Consider the following 21,997-nt stretch of genomic DNA (forward strand, 5'->3'; position numbering starts at 1 on the left):
GTTTGAGGAACTAATAGTGAGTTAATAGTCATTTGATGCATTAATGCACTCAACTAGTGCTACTCTAGTTAATTGAAGATTCCCTCATCAAAAACTCATGCATGTCTATTCTGAGAAAGACCCAGTTGAGATAAATGTTCAAGGACAATGTACTATCAGTTGTATGTGTTTTCTCATGGAGAAAACTCATGCATGCAGTCAAGGATTTATCCTTGAGGATTGCGTAGTTTTGAAGAGGTTTTCCACTTGTTAATAGGTGAATCATCCACAAGGAACAACACAAGTAAATAGGAGCTTGGAGGGTAGAGAGGAGGGCTGGAGAGAAGCCAAGATTTCCTATGAGCATCTGTGATGATTTTACTGAGAGTTGGCTAGCTATGAGAGCTAAGGCTTTATATAATTCCTATGTATTTCCACCATGTATGATAATACAATATTGTGGGGTTTTTAGCTGAGGCTTTCCCCAAAGTATTTTCATGTGTATTTTTCATTGATTCTTATTCTTCTGGTTATATTGTTCAACTCGATCCTTAAGCTTCCACAAATTGATAGTAGAAGTAGGTTATAGTATTCTACTTTGATTTGTATTGCATTATCGGGTTAACCTATCATAGAATTTTCTACATAAGCTTGAATGCATCCATAAAAAAGTAAAGACGAAAAGCACATGAAAGGCACTCTGCAGGCATACCATAGTGTCATGTTACATTGCGCATGAAAGACAATCATGTACACACCTTTGAACTTGAAAAACGAGAAAACATAAAGAAATAAGAAAAATTTTGTTTCACAACAATGTTTTCTACATATGAATCCTCCAATGCATGAGCAATAGGATCGTGTGATTTTTATGGAGGATGTGAAAACTGTGAAATATACTGATTTTCAGTGTAAACAATAGAGTGATGAGGAGCATGAAAAATTTCAACATATTTCCAAGCAGAAGTGGAACTAACCTTAAGGCTACGGGAATCTGACATAACCATCAGCTCGGGTTGAAGTGCCACGACAGCTTGAGGGGTTTCCACTTCATCAAATTATGGATCATCAAAGACTGGTGGCTTAGAAATATCAACAACGAGCAAATCAAAATCATGATCGGATGAATGAATGAAGGGATCATGACAACCACGATCAAAAAATTCAAGATGATGAATAACGAAATCCTCATGATCTGATGAATCATAAAGAGGGGATGATGAAAAATGACAAATTTCACCCTCTGTGTTTTCAGAAAGGTAAGATGAGAGATTGGCTGGATGAAGGAAGACATATTTATCTTGTCCACAATCAAATGAAAGGCTAGCATCCACGAGTTCTATGAATGATCAGAAGTAGAAAAAACTAGAAATGAATTTCCACAAGATGGAATAGAAATGGAAGAACCATGGAAGATGTCAGGATAAAGTGAACGAGGTATGGATAGAAGGAGTTAATGCTTCACCATAAATTCATGTTTAGAATTTCATACATATCCATAAAAAATAATAGCACAGGTTTGTTGTTCAACACCAACTTCATCCAAAACTTGGTCCTTGTGAACATCACATGTATAATATCTGAGACAGATGAACACAACACACCAAAACCTGGAGTACCGAACAAACCAAAGTATGGAGGCCAAGGAGATGAGACCACACGATAAGCATCGGGCTTGCAGTCCAAATCTGCACAGAAATCCTGAGCAAGTGGGGTAGGAGGAGATGGTGACAGATCAACAAGTGGATTCTCAACTTCTCCCACCTTGACCTGTGGAGCTAGAGCTAATTGATGAGATGGGGATGGAGGGGCACTTGGGATAGAAACCTTGTCCCTCTCATATTTAGAAGCTCAAACAATGAGGTATGTTGGGAGAGGCTCGAAAGAGTCTAACTCATGTGGATTCTCATAAATGTGAACAAGATATTGAAATATTTCCTCCAAAAATTTCCAGTCAACTTCATCTTCAGGAAATTCATAACAATAATGAAGAAAATGATCATGAAAATTCTCAAGAGATTCATCAAGTGATTTTCACATTTTTTTTTTATTAAGTGCTTTACAGTCATAAAGAATGAAATCATGACATAATTCTCTGAACATGTGATCAAAAGAGTGTATAGAGGCTACGGGCAATGTGTGACACCATTTCATTGTGCACCCTTCAAACGTGAAAGCGAACAACCAATAAACAATGTCATCCGAGGGAACATCATGCCTGTCACAAAAGCTATCAAAGGAAATTGTGTTCCTGAACAAGGGTGTTCTATTATCGCCATTAAAATTATATTTGGACAAGTCATCTATAATGCTCGCCGACGCTTCAAAATCAACAGTGTGAGAGAAACATGTCGAGGTTATGATTTCAATAGAAGCCATGAAATATGTGCAAAAATTCAAAGCAAACTTCAAGGGCTCAACTTGTCATCTCTCCCTCCTTGTAGCACCAAAAATGTTGACAGTGTTGGACCCACCAACATTTAGAGGCTATCCCCGATAAGAAGTCCCAACTAGACCTCAAACTATTTGGAGTAGGAATCCAAGTAGTGGGTGGTACTGTAATTCCTTTACTGTGGTAGTGCACAAAGGTAAGTAAGATAACTTTGGGTGAGAGAAAGTGTGTGACCTTGTGGAGAGTCAAGTGTGATGCATGAAGGTTCTAACACATGGAAAGGAAAAGGAAGTGTGCCCTTTAGAAGCCTGTAATAGTACATAGCGTGAAAGGAACACATGAGAAGAATGACATCACAATCTAAATGCGAAATACTCCACAAATTAAAATGATGGGTTAATCCAACAACACACATCCAACAAGATTCATACAATTGCATATAAAGTAGTTCATAAGAAAATGTGTAAGTTAAACAACATACATTGCTAAAGCAACCAGAAGAGTCAAACTACAATAACAACATATGCATGAAAGCATGTTGGCTCGGATATTATTATTATAAGTGAAAGTTCCATCCATAAATACACCATTGACGAACACTAGCCCCAATAGTGGAACATTACAGTCAACAACACTTGATCATCCAAAGAATTATATTTTCTCTACATTGTGGAGAAGCCAACTCTCATCACAATACTCCCAAGCCTTTTCTAAGCCTAATCCTAGCCAAAAACATGGCTCCCAAAAGCACGTTCTATGAGTTATGGGGTTCTATTTATAAAAAGGTGTGGGGTAACCCTTGAAATTACCCTTTGTGACTCTTTGACTACCTTCATGACTCTTCAACTTCTTTACAAATAAGTCATTACTTAACATAATGAACTTTCACATTCCACTAATGACACTTCTAATTTCACTTACAACATATTTACAAATAATATTACATTTTCCACATGTATCCATGTAAGAAAAGATAGGCTAGAGAAAGCCTAACAAGAAAGAGCACTATGACTCTCAAGTTTGGGGAAAGACCAACTCAACAACATCCACTTGGTGCTTCTCGGTCAAATATTGAAGCAAATCTTGGTACTATGTGAAGATGTCCCCAAACTACTTTATGGTATCATTGTGATAGCAGACTCTTTCCTCCATAACATCCGAGTATATGGTCTTGGAACCTTTAGCCACCTCATCCTTAAGCATACACAACATGGTGTTGACCATGACTGAACCACCAATGTACTTCTGCATGTTATGTATTCTCAGCTCCAAGTCTTCCTTGGTGGCCTCTCGCCTTAGCTTCTCCATGTACTAATTGATCTCTAACTGGAGCTAGTTCTTAGGTCTAGCCTTGTTGAGAGAACCAATTGATGGGATCCTATGCGTTCTCACCATGACATCCATATTGTTATACAATCATGCGTATGAGGCCTATATAATTCTTATGAATGGGTCAAGCTTCTCATAGTTTTGGATCAACATCCAAGCCTTTTCTTTCTCCAGCTCTACCTGTAGCTTCATCTTCTTTGGAAAATGAAGCAGGGCACCTTTGTACCGCATTGTCTACTATTGCACATGGGCGATGGCGACATGTATGTTCATGAGAGTTTGAACAAACTCCTTGCTCCATTGTTGTAAGCCATGGATATGAAAAACTGATTTATGCACAATGAAAAATCTATCATAGAGCTTCCGCATGGTAGTCTCAGGTGTTGATACTTCAACAAGTATCACTTTTCCAATCTCTGTTATTACAGAAGCTACACTTTTCTCTTGAAGTTTTTCTTCATCTTGCAATTCAGCCTACAAGTTATTTTCCAGTTGTTCATTCTTGACCAACACAAAATGAACATTTGAGCTTGTAGCTCCTTCATAGGCCAAGCTGGCATCGGTAAGGGCAGCTTGATGCTTCCTTGGGTCTCTCACTATTACCCTTTCCTTCATGAATGCAAGTGATGCGTGATCATGTAGAAAGTGCTTCTGTCTTGCTTGTACAATATTATTCTGCAACTCGTCAAATGATAGATTGTACACATCCATGATTGGATCATCAACAAGGAGAACAACCTCTCCTTGCTCGCTCAGGACTGGTTCTAACACTAGAGGTGGTGGAGACTAAGATACGACCTCCAACACTCTTGGCATAAGGTCCATGTCTTCATTATGTGGTTCTTGTTCCAACTCCATGTATGTCACTTCAATTAGTTTCTCAATCTACTAAGCAAGCTCTCGATCTTGCATTTATTCACCCTCTCCTTCAATTTCCAGTTGTTCCGTTGACTGAACCTATATGGGAATTGTTTTCTCTGTCATCATGCCTTGCCTTTCTTCTTCCTCATTTTTATTCTTCTCTTCTCTTTCTCTCCTCCTCAACTCTTTCTCTTCCTTCAACTTCTTCTCTGTCTCCTGAAACTTTAGTTATGCTTCCTGCAACCTTTTTTCCTCTCTTCCTTCACTCTTCTCCCTTTATGCACTTCTCCCTCTTTGCTTCTGTTGCCAAAGTTGCTTTCTCCAAGAGAGGATCTACCTTCATATTGTAGCTTTTCTTTGCCTCTAGATCCTTAGTAACCTTTCTCTTTCCCTTTTGGTACACTGGGTTTTTACTCATTATTGTTGTTGTTGTTTCTTCCTAACATGTTGTTGCCTGCAGAGTATCCTTCCAAGATGTTTCTATACTGACCGGCTCATGGAGTTTGGAGGCATTGTAGTAGTACCTCCAAGGGTCTTCCTTGTTCTAGTGAAATTTCATGTGGATCCATGGATAATACACCTTCGCACAATTACTCTTACAAATACCATGGGGATGATATAGATTAAAGTATTTGGTTGCGAACTTGAATTTCAATAATTCCTTACCTTCGGCATCTTAATATTTCAAGTTGTTAATCTTGTACAATCTGATATGCAAATGAAGATCATACCATGGTGCTTTCTTCTTCCTATGCAATCCTATTGATAACCTTGTGGAGAGGTTATATGAGACATATTGCTTGACCAACTTGTCTGTGGCATACCTTGGTAGAAAATATGGAGGATTCTCTCTACCAAACACTCTAATGAAGGTGCCATCAAGTGAGGCATACCAATCTACAATGTTTAGTATCACCTCCAATGCTTCTCAAGACATGCACAATGCATAATTCTCAAAGATAAGCTTGTACAACAGGATTATGAAATGGTCAGTTAGCCTTGCCATTACTCATCAGTAGTTGTAGTCGGAAAGAAACTTTCAATAAATGTTGACGATAGTCTCTTTTGGTGTCCATGTCCAGCTCATTCCAGGAAACTGTTGCTAAGCACATATTTCATCCAGTAAGTATGCAGACATGTATAATATTGCTTTCTCATCCTTGGGAAGATTTTGACTCATAGCCACACGGGTTTTCAACTAATGAGCCAACAAGTCTAACCAGTTGAATGGCCTTCCATCACTCACCAACTGGTCTAGTAAGACTACCCAACCTTCAAGAAAGGTGTTGACAAGGTTAATCCTCTTTGCAAACAAAGACAATCCCTCTAGCCCAATGAGTGGGTCTAGCAATTAAAGTGAAAATCAAATAGCCATCTTCCTAGGTTATAATTGAAAAGAAGAACGAAAGAGATGGCCTATCTCATTCTGATGCTAATCCAATTTCCTTTGTTGAGAGCCTCGAGCCACTTGTGTCACGGACTTGTTCCTGCTTCTCTCAACGCTTATGTACCTGTACAAGTGATCAAGAGACAACAAAGCATGCCAAAACCAATAGAAAATCCAATAATAACCTACTTAGAAGATCAAGGAATGTCAAGCTAACACATACATGAACATATATATTTTGGGAATATGAACCAGCAGTTGTATATTATTTAATGAATAAAGGGAAGCTTACAACCATAGCCTTGATGTTCAAAATTCTCTCCTTGAGTGGTATTCCAAGTCCAAGCCAAGAAACTCTCCAAACACTCCTTCTCCAAGTCTAATGAATAGCCTCTAAGCACAACCTCACCATAGGGGTGCAAATGGACATAGACCAGCCCAACCTCTAACCTGACCAACCATTTAGGAATGGGAGAGGATGAATTTATAGACTGGGAGAGTGAGTTATGACTTCTCCAAAGATATGATTAGGCCCAAATCTTAAGGAGGTAGCTCATAGGGACAAGACGATGAGGTCAAGTTAGGACGATTTGACCTCATCTATGCAAAACCACCTCCATCTCGCCACTCTGGAAGCTTCTAGATCACGAATGTTCTCATCCTCTTGGGAAAATTGCATTTTTGGGATCATCACAGGTATTTGAGAAAATAAAGTGATGTCATCACGGGTCTGGCATAGTCCAACATGTGATCATCGAAGTTTTTTGCCTCATAAGAGAGATGATCCTCAAATTAGGGTTAAAGAGCTATTTCCTTCAGGGGAAGCTCAAGGAATTTTCCAATCAATGTATTAGGAAGGCTCTGAACTGCATATATGGATGAGTACACTACGTTATGGTCATATTTCGGGCACTTGAAGGTATGTCATAGGGAAGTGCAGGAGGTGTGACAAAATACTGTGTAACAAAAGGTTTTTGTTTTCTCTTGACCATATATTCAACATGCAAAGATGATCAAGAACTGATAAGACTTCCTGAGATACTTTGTATTGTAAACATGATTGGCTGTATGTATGAAATCTGACGGATATTTCATCCAGTGCTTGATGATATCTCTATTGTACATAAAGATATGGGTGGCATAGAAAAGTGTGTCCATGCACTTCACTCGCTAAGGTAAATGATACATTTGCTAAAAGTTCTCCACCCTGAAGATGGCAAGATCTATCTCGTTGGCACTCCTCAATGTCATAGTCTTTGGATATATATGTGAGACAATCCTGTTGATAATTTCCACACATGGGAAGGCGGCGTACCTACATGCAACCTTCTATAAACCTGACCATTGTATACTAATATATACATGTTGGTCCTCTAAGTCTTCCTTGAAGTCCTCTACAAAGGTATCCTTGATTTGTTGCCATGTCAGTTTTGTGCCTTTCTCAATGAATAACTAAGTGTCTACATAAACTGGTAGACCAACTAATATCTTCTCAACTACTTCCCTAGTGCTATTCTCGATGGTTTCCTTTGATGCATCTCTATTCGATGCCATGTTAACTATAACTATTAGAGATATTCTCAATAGTTGTTGTACTTGTGGGACAGAGAAGACATTCATGGCAAGAAAATTTTAGCTTAGAAACCAAAGAAACTTCAAGACAAGACCAAGCTACAAACCGAGCTTAAGATGGGAAGGACTACACAATTCTAGTTCACACCTTCCTGCTAGAATTATGCATTGCGTAGCCTGAGTAGTCAATGGGAAGGCTTGCTGGCTCGAACTCCACAATGCACAATTCAGTATGGGCAAAGGCCGAGAGGGACTGCACATTGCATGGTCTCAGTGGCCAAGATGGGAGGTGGCTCCTGGAACTATACAATGCATAGTTAGATCTAGGCAAGGACAGCCTCTGTGCAATTGTATAACCCAAGGTAGAGGCCTTGAGCTCCTAGAATGCGTAGTGCATGCAAGGAAACACAAGATCCAGGCAAGGGGAGCCCAGATCTACCCAAGGGGAGTGTGAAATCGAGAAAATATGAAGGATGGTGTGAGGCTGTGTATATATGAATAAATGATGATGCATGCTAGTGAAACAAGTGTAGGAATCAATCAAATCAAAGGAAAACAAAGAATGTGAAGGAAGTCACCGGAACGATGATCGTTGGTGCAAAAAAAGGGAAAATACATGTGACACTTGGGAAAGGGAATCTAAAACTTGGAACAACAATTCTACAAGCTAAAAAAAGTCAGAAAACCAACATAATTCAAATAAAAAAGTTAAACAACACTCTCACAAGCTCAACAAGTAAAAGTGAAAAAAAAGGAGGCAAAGGACTAGAAAAAAAAACTTAACCAGAAAAGTGACGATGATCGCACCGAAGGTTCCTTGATCTCCTAGGGAATGTCAGAGCTCCAAGATTGAATGTGAAAATGAGCTATGGTATCGTTGATTAAATAGATTTGGTCAATTTAGGGTTTATGATGTGAACGTTAAAAATCAAGGAAAAAGAGACACTTGAAGGTAGTTTCCAAAATAACTCAAGTGCTTCCTTCAGGTTGTTAAAAATAGATCCCTAATTTTTAGGGATGATTTTTTTCTTTTTTTTTTTAATTTATTTTTTGGGGAATTTGGCATGAATTGCACAGAGAGATTGCATAGTTCTGGGAGGAACCGAGCAACTCTCTGGCTCATGCACTGAGGAGCTTTTGATAAGAAAGGAATATGTGCAATTTTTGGGATGCCTCTCAGGTTGTATGCAATTTCCCAGCATAAGGCTAGCTGTCAACTAGCACTACACAATTCTTGAGCTCAAGGATCACTGTCAGCTTGGACTATAAAATTCACGAGAGTAAGGTTGGTTGCCATCAATGATTCTGCAGTTCTCTAAGGCAAGCCCAGAAATGGATGAAATCCAATTGAAGAGATCATCTTGTGGGCTAGACAGTAAACCAAGTAAGTAAACAGATGTCCAAATGCAAAGGATGAGGCTCAATCAAAGCACAAGTACCTGGATCAATGCCCGATTAGCTGCTATGATTTAGAAGGGAGGCTTCAAAACGAATCATGGGAAAAAAGTTGGAGGGTGGTTATAGCCACTACAATAGATGGTCAATAGAAAAAGGACACTCTCACAATAGGTCCTTGTACTCCACCTGAAATCAAAAATCAAAAACATACAAGTACTTCACAATGAAGTGTTGAAACGAGCTTCTCTCATAAGAACATTAAGAAAAGACTAAAAATAGTTGCTCTATTGAAGTCAAATTTGTTGTAGATGAAACTGAAAGGCTTCAAAACCTCCAACTAGGCTTTTTCTATAATCAAATATGCCTCTATCTTGCTTCAAAACTCTCTTTGTATTTAGCACTAAATGACTTGACTCTGCAAAAATTCCATCATACAGTGCTCAAATCATAAATCTGAGGCTTCAATTGAGTTTAGGACACTCAAAAACTCTTATCTAGGTTCTTCTTAAGCTCAAAAAGGTTAAGCATTGAGCAAGATATGCTTCTTGCAACCAAGCTCTACTATCTATCCTACAAATTGGTGAAACCTTCTATCTATGTGATGAATTCACACTTTACATAGTCTGCCAAGCGACAATTTTGCCTGGCACCAATGGAATTCCCACCGCAAAAGGGGAAAATCATCGCCTCATTAAAATGTGGTATAACCCCTAAGCGTCAAGTCAGGGTCATGTGGACGCAATATGGCTGAGGGTCAGGGCTAACCTCCCACCCCCACCGGATTAACTCCACCCATCTCGACATATAGTCATGTGATGTCAATATGGTCATTGGTCAGGAATAACCACCTTCCCCCACCAGTTTTAGATCTTGCCTTGTCTATCGTTGGTCACATTTGTCTCTAAGAACCGAGGCCAAGACCTATCCACCCGAACCCTCAACCTACACCTCTACTTTGGTCACGCGGGTAAAGAATAAGGCATATGGATAGGACCTAACTGACCCACCCCACTCCCTTCCATCATGGGTCATGTGGTAAACAACAAGACTAGGTGTTGGGTCTTCCTCCTGCCCCTCTTCACCATAGTCCTCTACCACGGTTCTGTTGACTACATATGGCTTGAGACTGGGGCCAAGCGCCTGCCCCCTCTTCCCAACACTGAAACCATTTGACTTTAAATAAAATTGGTGACCTGTGATTAATAAGAGTCACAGTCATGGTGTGATGATAGCGCGTTAGATTTTTGTGTAGGAGGTTGAGGGGTCGAACCCCTACGAGTTCGGTCAACCCTTATACAATTTTGACCAACCACAGAAGGCCACGTGGCACCTCATAATTCGCCCATATCACAACCAAACCGACCAATAAAAATTAGCATCCCAACCTGTACAGTGCTACCACATCAAATTTACAACTTGCTCGTTAGTGTATGGCCTGCCCAGTCAACAACCCAGTCAACCTTGCAAGTTGACTTTTTAGTTGTTGGGAAAAAACTTCAGAACGTCATAACATTTTCATATGACGTTAGATTGAGGTGATTCAAGCCATGTTGGAATCAAGATGATGAGCACTACAATTTGATGCCAGTTTCTGGAGATTCCAAGCACATTCAGTTTTAAGCCTATCTTTGATCTCTAGATTATGCCTCCCCAATAGGAACTTTTGGACCTCCAAAATTCTATCTTCATTCAACAAAGAAGTGAATAAAAATATCATTTACTTTCCTGATATCAATCCTTCTTTACCTGCCTCAAATGGTGCCTTTGAGCCTTGTTCAAGTTACTCCACATTGACTCTACATGAAGTCCTTATCCTCCTATCAAGAATTGTGACTTATTGTAATTCTTCTAAACATTCAAGAATAACATTTTCAATGGATGGAATATGAACATTCTCCTCATGAACATCTTTATTTGGCTCAAACAATATTCACCTTGAAGTCTCTCTTTGTTGAAACCAAACTTGATCTTCCTCCTAGAAATCATTGGAAATCATAAGCAACTATGCTTGCCATGCATTGCTTTATACTTTGCTTTGCTTTCCTCAAGCTGCATTTGTACTCTTAGATGCACTAGCTGCATTTGTTTAATGACATACTTAGCTTTTTCCACATTTCTATGGTCATTTTCTAAACAATATTTACCAAATATCAAATTCACAAGCAAGCTTCACATAGAAATACTTGTATAGGTGAGTGCTTGACATAATTGTAGACATGTTGGATGAAATGCAAATGCTCATCCCAAAAGTATCATACAAATTGACTTAACAAAAATCCAAAATAACATAACATGCCTAAGAAAATACACTTGTTGCAGATAAGTGATTTGTACATGACTTCACTTTACAAAGTACCCAAATGGGAATATACAACAAGTAGTTACAATTTTACAAAGCAAGCTAAATGTACAAAAAGTTCTACCCATTCTTTTCTTGACTAGGCTTATGGGCTTTATTTCTACACCCACTCTGATTCAAAGGCTTCTTCAGGAACTACATCAGTTTCCAATTTTCCACCTATCACTTCCCTTGCAATGGAGTGCATGACCTTTTTTTCCTTCTTGGGATGAAGTTCCAGATGGAGTTTCCAGCACTTTTCAATCCAGTTCCCATTCATGCTACAATGGGTACAAAAATTCTTATGCTTTCCCATCGACAAGGAAGTCTTCATACTTGGGAGACGTTCATCATATCTTGTCTCAGAGATTTGATCCATTTTTTTACCATCACCTTACGTTTCTCACACTCAGCCACGCAATGGTCAGGTGCATCACAAAATATACAAGGAACCATTTCCCATAAATGATCAAAATCACAAACATTTCTAGAATCCCCATGATGTTTATACCTGTCCTTTGGGTTGTGACCCTGACGAGAAGAACTAGACATGTAATGTCCTATGTAATGTTCATATCTATGTGGAGACAATTTTCCACTATCACTACCACCATGGTGTGTTGTACCATCACTTCATAGGAGCCCCTTTAGCATGAACTCTATACCTGATGATTTCTTTGCCTCAACAATTTTGGAGCACCCTCCAATTTCTTCATGGCCATAACCCAATCCTTCATAACGTGTTCATTCCTTCACTTCAAAAAGATTAACAATACCTTGGCAATTGACTTTGAGGCCCCTTCCATAATAACCCATCTGAGTTAAAAGTTTCATACCGATCCCCTTGGTATGCTTTTCAAAAGCTGTAAAATATGTGTTATCCACATTAACTGAAGGAGTAGAACTAGAAACACTAGTTACCTCCTTTGGCCAACCACCCATCCTTTTCAATTTAGATGTTGATGAAGAAGTAGATAACTTCTTTAGCCAACCACTTTTACGAACTGGCACATAAGAATAATCTTCTAGATGCTGACAAAAATTGCAAGCATCTTTCTCATCATAGGATCCATATCCTGTGTACAGACCATATCCACAGATTGGTTTCATATTTGATGGATTCTTTTTTTCTTCTGTGATAGAACACTCACCAGTCTATTCCTCCGTTATATGTTGCAACTACATGTGCATTTTCCTTTTCTCCTGCTCTGCAGCTTCAAGCAACCTCCTTAGTTCGACATTCCCAATTCGAAGAGATAGATCAATCTCCTCCAACTCTTGAAGTATTTCACACTTCAGTTTCATTCCCATACTTGCAATCTGGTCAGAACCTGCTCAGATACCACATGATATGAAAATGAAATAAAACTTCGACTGCCCTTTAACACTTTGCAAGTTATAACGAAATGGGTCTTTACAGGTAAAATTAGTTTCACAACCGCTTCAAATATGATGAGTTAAGTTTTCACATGAAATTAAAAGAGGAAAAAATTCATATGCAACTCAATATGTTAAACATGAAGAGAAGAAACTAGCAAGTGATAACGGAGTTCACCCCTCCTGGGTTATGTCTTTGGGTCCTACTCCATTGACTAGGCTGTTATATTTATTTCAACAACAAATGAGCACATTACAAGTTCCTGACTCTAGAGTGGCTTGTTTCTCCTACAAAGAAACATTCTCCTACAATGAATTATCACTTAAAAATATGACTCCCTAGATCAAGTCATGATGGTCAATAGAAAAAGGACTCACAATAGGTCCTTGTACTCCACCAGAAATCTAAAAGAATAAGCATACAACTACTTCACAATGAAGTGTTGAAAATAGTTTCTCTGATAAGAAAATTGGGAAAAGACTAAAAATAGTTTCTCTACCAAAGTAACATCTACTGCAGATGAAACTCAAAGGCTAGAAAACCTCCAACTAGGCTCTTTCCATGCTCAAATATACCTCCATCTTGCATCAAAACACACCTTGTCTTTAGCGCTAAAGGAATTGACTCTAAAAAACATTCATCATACAATGCTCAAATCATAAATTTGAGGATCCCATTGAGTTCACAACACTCAAAAACCCCTATCTAGGCCGTTCTTGAGCTCAAAAAATGTTAAAAACGAAGATTGATATGCTTCTTGGAACCAAGCTTTGTTATCTATCCTACAAATTGGAAAAACTTTCTAACTATACAACGAATTCACCCTTTACACAGCCCGTCGAGCGACAATTTCGCTTAGCGCCGATGAGATTCCTGCCACAAAAGGGGCAAATTATTACCTCATTAAAATGCACCATAACCTCTAAGCATAGGGTTAGGGTCACATGGATGCAATATGGGCGAGGGATGGGGCTAACCGCCCACCCATGTCAGCCTCACTCCACCAATCTCGGTATATGGTTGTGTGTTGTCAATATGGACGGGGTTAACTACCCACCCACCCAGTTTTTGCACCTGCCTTGTACATCGTTGGTCACATTTGTCTTCGAGAATCGAGGCCAGAGCCTATCCACTCAACCCCTCCAGCTACGCCTCCGCTCTGATCACATGGGTGAAGTATAAGACTCGGGGTTGGGACTTAACTGCTCCACCCCACTCCCTTCCTACATGGGTCATGTGGTAAATAACAAGATCAGGGGCTAGGACTTCCCTTTGCTCCTCTCCACCACAGTCCTCCACCACAGTTCCATTGACTACATATGGCTTGGGCTGGGGCTAAGCACCCCATCCCCTCCTCCCAACACCAAAACCATTTAACTTTAAATTAGCTATGTGACCTATGGTTAACAAGAACCATAGTCATGGTGTGATGGTAAGGCATTGGATTTTTATGCAGGAGTTAAAGGGGTTGAACCCCTCCCCTCCTAGGCCGGTCACCCCTTATAAAATTTTAACCAACCACGGAGGGCCACGTGGCACCTCATAATTCATGCACATCACAACCAAACTAACCAATTAAAAACTGCCATCCCAACCTATACGATGTTTCCATGTGTCGACATTGGGTTGGTTCATACTATCTACTATTCCTGTTTAGTTAGTTGTTGATGTCAATGTATGTCCTACCCAGTCAGTAGCCCAATCAACCCTGCAAGTTGATTTTTTAGTTTTTGGGAAAAAAACTTCAGAATGTCATTTCCTCTTCATACAACATCAGTTTGAGGTGATTCAAGATGTGTTGGAATTAGGAAGAGGAACACTACGATTTGATGCTAGTTTCAAGATATTCCTAGAACTTTAATTTTTGAGCCTATTTTTTATCTTTAAATCATATACTTAATGGTTTCTTTGGGGATAACCTCCAAAAATATTAATGGGTTTATATGAAGAAGTGTGTTCTTGCTTCTACCAATGAAAATAGATTCCATCATGTGTAATTCTTAAGATAATTATTGATTTTATGTTCCCATCAATCATAAATCTCCTCTAAACCCAACATCTATGTGTGCATGGTCAATAAGGCTTGGGTGTAGGAACTATGAGTAATGAAACCAATGTTGTAATCTAGGGAATTGCAAAGTAGTTACTAGTAGTATCCCATTATAGCAATAGATAAAATTTTACAAATGTTGATACACAGACACATAAATGAGAGAAAGGAGAAGATAACACAAATAATCAGAGACCAACAATATGAATTTTAATATGGCATGGGCACTACAACCTATTTCTCACAATATCTATTACATTGATTCTATGTTTATATTTATGGTTAAATTACAAAATAGTCATAATTTTCTCACTAACTCGTTTGGTCAACATGATTGCATAGTCAATGGACTTGCATTTATGACTAGAGAGTTAACTATAGTCTCACTTGGGTCGACTGTTGAGTGTAATCGACGGAGTTGAGTAATCTTTCCAACAACTGGCATGCACATGAAGTGCAAAGGGGAGGGTCCAATGGGATATTAAATGAAATGATTGGACTAGTAAGCCCACTAAAAGTTATAATAAATATTAATAAAGAATTATGGCATGCATTTAATATGTAGAAATTCTAAATGAACTTATAAACTTCCATTATTTAACTAGATGGTTAATTGTATCAAGAGGGATATATTTGTATAAATATAAATCAAGGTGGACGTGACTATACTAATGAGAATAATTAGACTATGGAATCTAGGTTGTGTGAAGGATTAAGGAGGGAGCTTCCCTTGAAATCCTTTTTGTGTGGGATATTATGCCTTTCTTTAAAAGTGAACAAGACATAATTATGAGATAATTAAGCATGGAAATATTTGTACAATATTGAAGGAAGTAATAAAATATTGAAGAAATGGATAATTAAGTGCATTTAAATAATTTAAACATTGGTTTTTGATTAAAGTGTTGTCGCACCGAGATATTGATTGGTTTGATAATTGATGTTGTGAATAGAATTGTGATTTGAAAAAAATGTAGATTATTCTCAAGAAATCAATATTAAAGAGCACTTATTAGAAGTAAGGTTTGAGATAGCTAGAGTGTCCTTTAAAGTCACCATTCGATAATATGGGGTATCAAAAAAATGGATGGCTCCAAAGCTCCGTGTTGCAATGCCTTAGGGTAAAGGTTGATAGGCCTAATATGACCTCCTACAATCGCTTTCCACCTTCAATCCACCTGCAACATCCTTAACCGTAACGACATGCGGACTAGCTCCATCCTCCATCGATTGTCTGTTTCTGAATACCTAATTCCATTTGCATCTATCGAAATGGACTTAGAACCTGTCGACTATTCTGCCGACTCGAATCCCTACAAGACTATTTGGTTGTGCCCACATGTCGTGTCGGGTTCTAGCTCCTGTTACTCTTTGCCTTTCTCGCGGACTAAACAACTGCCAGTCACAGATCTCCTTGGACCATATGTTCCCTACCTATCGTATTCTACTGCACTGGATGTCTCATCTGGACTAGATGGCCCTCTGCTTTCTCCTATAACGCTCAACCTTATTGTGGCCTATAATGCTCCCTTTCCCACATTTGATTCCCCTCTCCCTACAATTCCCCAGTTCTCTACTCCATCCGGCACCCCCTCGACTATCGAGATCTCACAATCATGGTTATCCTCTACCCATTTTACATCTCCAACGAACGTACCTAACCCTAACCCTACCTACCCACCGTGTGACTTCCCCTTTCATTTAGGATATTTCAGTATCCCAGTCTCTAACCGTCGGAGCACCTCCCATTCATCATAGGTGGTATTTCAAGGAAGTAGGGATCCCTTTTGGGACCACCTGACGGCACCTCAGACCAAAAAAGTGAAGAAAGGAAAGTGTGTCAAAGCAACGGACAAGGACATCAACCTCACGCTGGGGGAAGATCTCACTATGGGCGAGGTGGTGGACACAGCTAATAGGGTTTTGGTGGGGTGTGTAAGGGGACGAACATACATAGCTGAGAGACTTCGCCTCTGGACCATGGGCACACTCTGTAAAGAATTACCATCAATCACACTACTTACCCATGGGTGGTTCGCTCTCAGCTTTCATCAGGATGAATATACAAATTAGATCCTCTTGTGCTATTGGCATATAGAACTTGCCCCGGTGTTGCTTAAATGATGGAGCCCCCTTTTCAACCTAGAAAGGGAGCAACTGGGTGTAGGTCCGATATGGGTTCGTCTTCCAGGGTTTCCGCTACACTTTTGGTCAAAGGATGTTTTTATTCATATTGGTAATGCTCTAGGGACATATCTAGATCATGACAAGACATACGAATCTTCTGGTAACAAATCCATGGCGCGCATCCTGGTTCATCTGGATACTAGGGAAGGATTGGAGGAGAAGATCACCCTACACTGGAGGCATTTTTCTCACAAACAAATCCTTGACTATGAAGGGGTCCCCTTCAGGTGCCGAAGATGTCACAAGGTTGGGCACCTGTACAAGGAATGTCCTCTTGTATTGACATCGGTTTCTCCTTCAGCAAAGGGAAAAAACACCTGTAACTAGATGAACCTCAGGTGGAATATTAGCCTTCTCGCTCTGTCAGTCTGATGGATTTGGATGGGGACACATCTCAGCCAACTTGCACTGTCCAAGTACAACCTTCATCCCCGCCCATGACGAGATCCCAGACTGCTGCGGCGGCTGCTCATTCCATGAGTACACCTCCTCCTCTATGCTCCTCTGTTTCTTATAATTGTAATTTACTGCATTCTTAGTTTTCTTTTGCATCCATCCCTTGTTTGAATTCTACCCCTCTCACTTGCCCTCTCGATCCTCCTCTAGCTATTTTCTCCACCACCCCACCCTCTATCACTAGCGTTGGGCCATCCATTCCATCTGTGCCTTCCACCTCCTCACACTCTCATTCATATAATCTCTAATCCTGGGTCCCTCCTCTACCTGATCCGATTGGATTAGGGATCTCATCTCCTACTGCCGAGACCAAACCCTCTCGGGGGTGACCTTCCAAGATTTCGAAAGCCATTATGCTTGTTGGGGTTTATGTGGCCCTTGGCAGACAGAACACCATTGATAGGGTTCTTAGAGCAAAGAACACCCTTGTGAAGCCCCCCTATGAAGTGGATTTCCTTTAATTACAAGGGTTTATCTAGTTCCTCTAAAAACATTTCTCTCCAAAGGCTCTTGGACACTGAGCCATGTGACATTATATTTCTACAAGAAACCCTGGGGATGGCTCAGCAGATTACCTAGATACTTCACTCGTTGATGCCTGGTTGGTGCTTTCATGCCCTAGATGTGAACGGAAGATCAGGGGGTATTGCATTGGGCATAAATTCCCGCTCCATAAACCCTATTTCTATCTGGGGAGGCCCTGGATTCCTTGGAATGGACATTTTCTCCTCAGAGCTAGGTAAAAATCTCCACATTGTCAACATCTATGATCCTAATCATAATAGGTTGGAATTCTGGAACAACCTATTAGGGCTCTCCTTGTTAAATGACAACAATACTATTCTAGGAGGTGACCTCAAATTCACTATTGGCCATGAAGGATCATGGGGACATCATTCACATATGGATCCTCTCTTAGATCAATTGGATCATTTATTAGAACAACATCACCTTATTGATATCCCTATAAACAGAAAGATGCCCACTTGGCATAATAGGAGAATTGGAGATGCAGCATTGGGAAGAAGATTGGATCGATTCCTCATCAAAGAGGATTTGATTGCTTCTCTCACAAATTACAGACAGTGGGTGGGATTTGGTAGGATCTCTGATCATTCTCCTATCTATCTGGAGCTTGTTGGCTCATCCCAAAAGCCCAAGGCTCCATTCAAGTTCAATTCGACATGGTTAAAGGATCCTGATTATTACAAGCTAGTAACTGAGTATTGGAGAGACCACCCCCCATTAAATGATCACAATCTGACTGGAGATTTCTACCGGAATCTCATGGATCTTAAAAGACTCTCCATACCATGGGAAAAAGCTAAGAAAGCCAGAGATGGTTAGACTCTCTGTGATATAGAACACCATCTTATTGATCTAACTGATGACCAGGGAGGGGGGTACATTACTATTGAAGCAAAAGCCACACTCACTGAGCTAGAGACACAGAGATCCAAGATTCTTCTGGATCGGGAGGAGACATGGAGACTCAAAAGCAGAGCTATTTGGCTACAAGTAGGGGATGACAACACAAAATTCTTTCACAAATTTGCCAAGGGAAGGAGGGCCAATAATACCATATGGAAGATGTGAATTGATCAAGGACAGTCCGCTCATACTTTTCATCAGCTGGCGCATTTGGGGAATACATACTTTCAACAACTCTTCAAAGCTCCCCTTGGAGCTTCACTTGCTGAAATTATTCACATAGCTAGACATTTCCCTAGATTTGTGGAACCATAATCTTTTTTAGAATCTAATCAAACCAGTATCTATGGGAGAACTGGAGAGCACTGTGAAATGGTTCAAGATGGACAAGAGCCTGGGTCCTGACAGTTGGTCAGTGGAATTCTACCTATCTTTCTTCGAGACCATTGGCTCAGACCTTCTCAATGTTATCAAGGAATGCAAAACTTCTGGGAGAATGTATGAAGCCATAAACACTACTTTCATTGCCCTCATACCTAAGGTGGACTCCCCTCAATCTTTCAATGACTTCCAGCCCATCTCCCTTTGCAACTACCTTTATAAGATTATTGCAAAGATCATCGCAAACCACATCAAGCCCATCCTCTCATATAACATATCCTATGAACAATTTGTTTTTCTCCACAATAGATAGATTCACGAAGCCATTGGCACTGCCCAGGAAGCCCTCCACTCAATCAAGATGAAGAATCTGAAAGGAGCCATTCTCAAGATTGATCTCTCAAAGGCTTTTGACCGAGTTAGTTGGCTCTATATCAGGATGTTATTAACCCACCTTGGCTTCCCTATCCCCTTCATCCAATGGATTATGTGTTGTATAACTTCTATCTCTTTCAGCATTCTAATCAATGGATCTGCTTCCAACTTCTTCCATGTTGAGAGGGGTCTCAGGCAGGGCTGCCCACTCTCCCCTCTTCTCTTCCTGATAGTCATGGAGGGATTAAGCAGGCTGATTTCGCATGAGAAAGAGCTGGGAGGTTGCAGGGTCTCAAAATTACGGATCAATGCATCCTCACCCACCTCCTGTTCGTTGATGATGTGCTCATATTTCACATCGGTGGTATTCACGATTTCAATACCCTATCTGATGTAATGCAACTATTTTGTACAGAAACAAGGATGGTTATTAATAGACCAAACTCCACCATTTCCTTCTTGGCTTTCTCTCCACAGGAATATCGATAAGCCTATCTGAAGTTTCCTTTCCAAAGCATTCAACTGGAGGAGGGATTAAAATACTTAGGATTCCACATTAAATCACATGGATACAAAATTTGTTGGCATTGCGGCACTGATTTAGAGCTATGGCACAGGTGTTGTCCTTGATGGCAACTCACTTTGGTGACAGATCTTAGTACAGGCTCTCAGAATTAAGGAAAAATATATATACACAGGTTCACCTAGACGAAGGCATGTATACACGCGGGTTAGACGTTACAAAGGCGCGTATGCGTATACACGCACTTTCACGCAAGGAAAAGCACATATATGTTGGAGAACTTACTTTTGGTCTGTGGTAGTTAGTCCTTGGTATTTGAACCTATGGTTTTGGACCATGGTATCTCGTCAGAAGTGTTGATCCCAAGTATTGGGTCCATGGTATTGTTTTATTATGGTTTTGGACCGTGGTATTGTGAAAGGCCTAAGACTATAAAAGAGGAAGGAGATCATTTGGCAAAGGATCATCTGAATTAATTGAATATCTAATAAGTGCTAGATCTGAAATATTGGTGATTGGGGTTATGGTGCAGATCTGGATCTGAATGAAGGAGGAACCTTAGCGCAAAGAGAAGGATAAGTTCTATTGATGGGCCATAATCTTTAGGCTTGAATGACAGTATCTTTGAATGATTTTGATCTGTTATATGTGGCGCATGCTTGATCTATAAACCTAATAATATGGGTTAATTAGTGTCTAAATATTTGAGTGAATTGTCCTTTATAGATCTATACGCAAGTTCAGTGAAGCGAAGGAGCGTATACACGCTAGTTCAGTGAATAAAAACAGCGTATACGCAGGTTTCTCCAAACACAGAAGCGTATGCACGCAGGTTTTAGGTTATTGAAGTAGCGTATATCTTTTGAGTTGTGATCTAGCTGCTTCTGTTTATTGCTGCAGTGTTTTGCGTTTAGAATTTCGTGTGGGGTTATTGTTACTGTGTTTTGGGTACAACCGTCAGAGAAGTATCTACTTGATTCAGTTCTAATTGGTGAAAAGGAGATTGTTTGATGCAGAATTTTTTTATGATTGATTGATGTTCATGGATCCAGTCTGAAAATTTATGAAACATGGTGCCTGGAAGAAAAAGAAGGTTGTAGCCTTCTGTAGGCCAGCACCTACGTACTAGTTTCTTGGCTAGTACAAGAGCTAAGGGGGTTGTAGCTCCCTTCCAGGAGAAGCTGGAGAACGAGAGAGGGTTGTAGCTCTCTGTAGGTTGTAGCCTGCGTACTGGTAAAGGACTGCACCAGTACATTGTAAAAAGAAGTTTCTAATTAAGAGAAGATAGAGACGAATTGCAGCAAGTGGTTTTCACCCACATTGGGTGTCCACCTTATATCTTGTGTTCTTGTGTGTGATTGTCCTTAGATTTGTTTTACTATTTCTGGTTACTTTTTATTTGATTCTAATACACAGATTAATGATCAACATCTGTAAGATAAATTAAATTATAAGTCTGCATTACATACGCAGGTTTCCCTCTCTTTAGTTGTGTATATACGCGGTTTTATCTAACTGAAGTAGCGTATATGATCTGGGCTTGAAAAAGAAAATAAGTGACTTGATAATACTAATTCACCCCCCCTCTCAGTATTATTTCCAACAATTGGTATCAGAGCAAGTCCTTCTGAAGAAGCTTTATCGCTTGAAGGAAGATCCATCATCTTGAGAAACTACGAGAGAGATGCATCAATCAGGCGACCAATTTTTGATGGGACCAACTGTTGAGTCCCAAACGTGCATCTTCCCTATATACCTTTTCAACCTTCTTTTCCATTTATTTTATCCACCAAGTTGTCAAATCATTGCATATTAGTCTAAAAAGAGCTTATGAAATGGTTTCCTAACTATGTTTATGACTGCTGATTGATTTAGATTTTTGTTCAAGCAGGTGCGGAAACTTGTCACTTTCCGCAGCCAGCTCAAGTTTCCGCAGCCATTTTGTTAAAGACTATGTTAC

General features: G+C 39.8%; 1 pseudogene; it reads right to left on the reverse strand.

Moving 5' to 3' along the window:
- Positions 1-12,435: 12,435 nt before the first annotated feature.
- The window catches only part of LOC149167198 (aspartic proteinase-like protein 1), a 40,411-nt pseudogene continuing 30,849 nt past the window's right edge, over positions 12,436-21,997 (reverse strand).

The sequence above is a fragment of the Pinus tabuliformis genome, chromosome 5_1 (genome assembly GCF_031772625.1).
Source record: "Pinus tabuliformis cultivar Carrire ecotype Pingquan chromosome 5_1, CPIR1, whole genome shotgun sequence".
NCBI lineage: Eukaryota > Viridiplantae > Streptophyta > Pinopsida > Pinales > Pinaceae > Pinus > Pinus tabuliformis.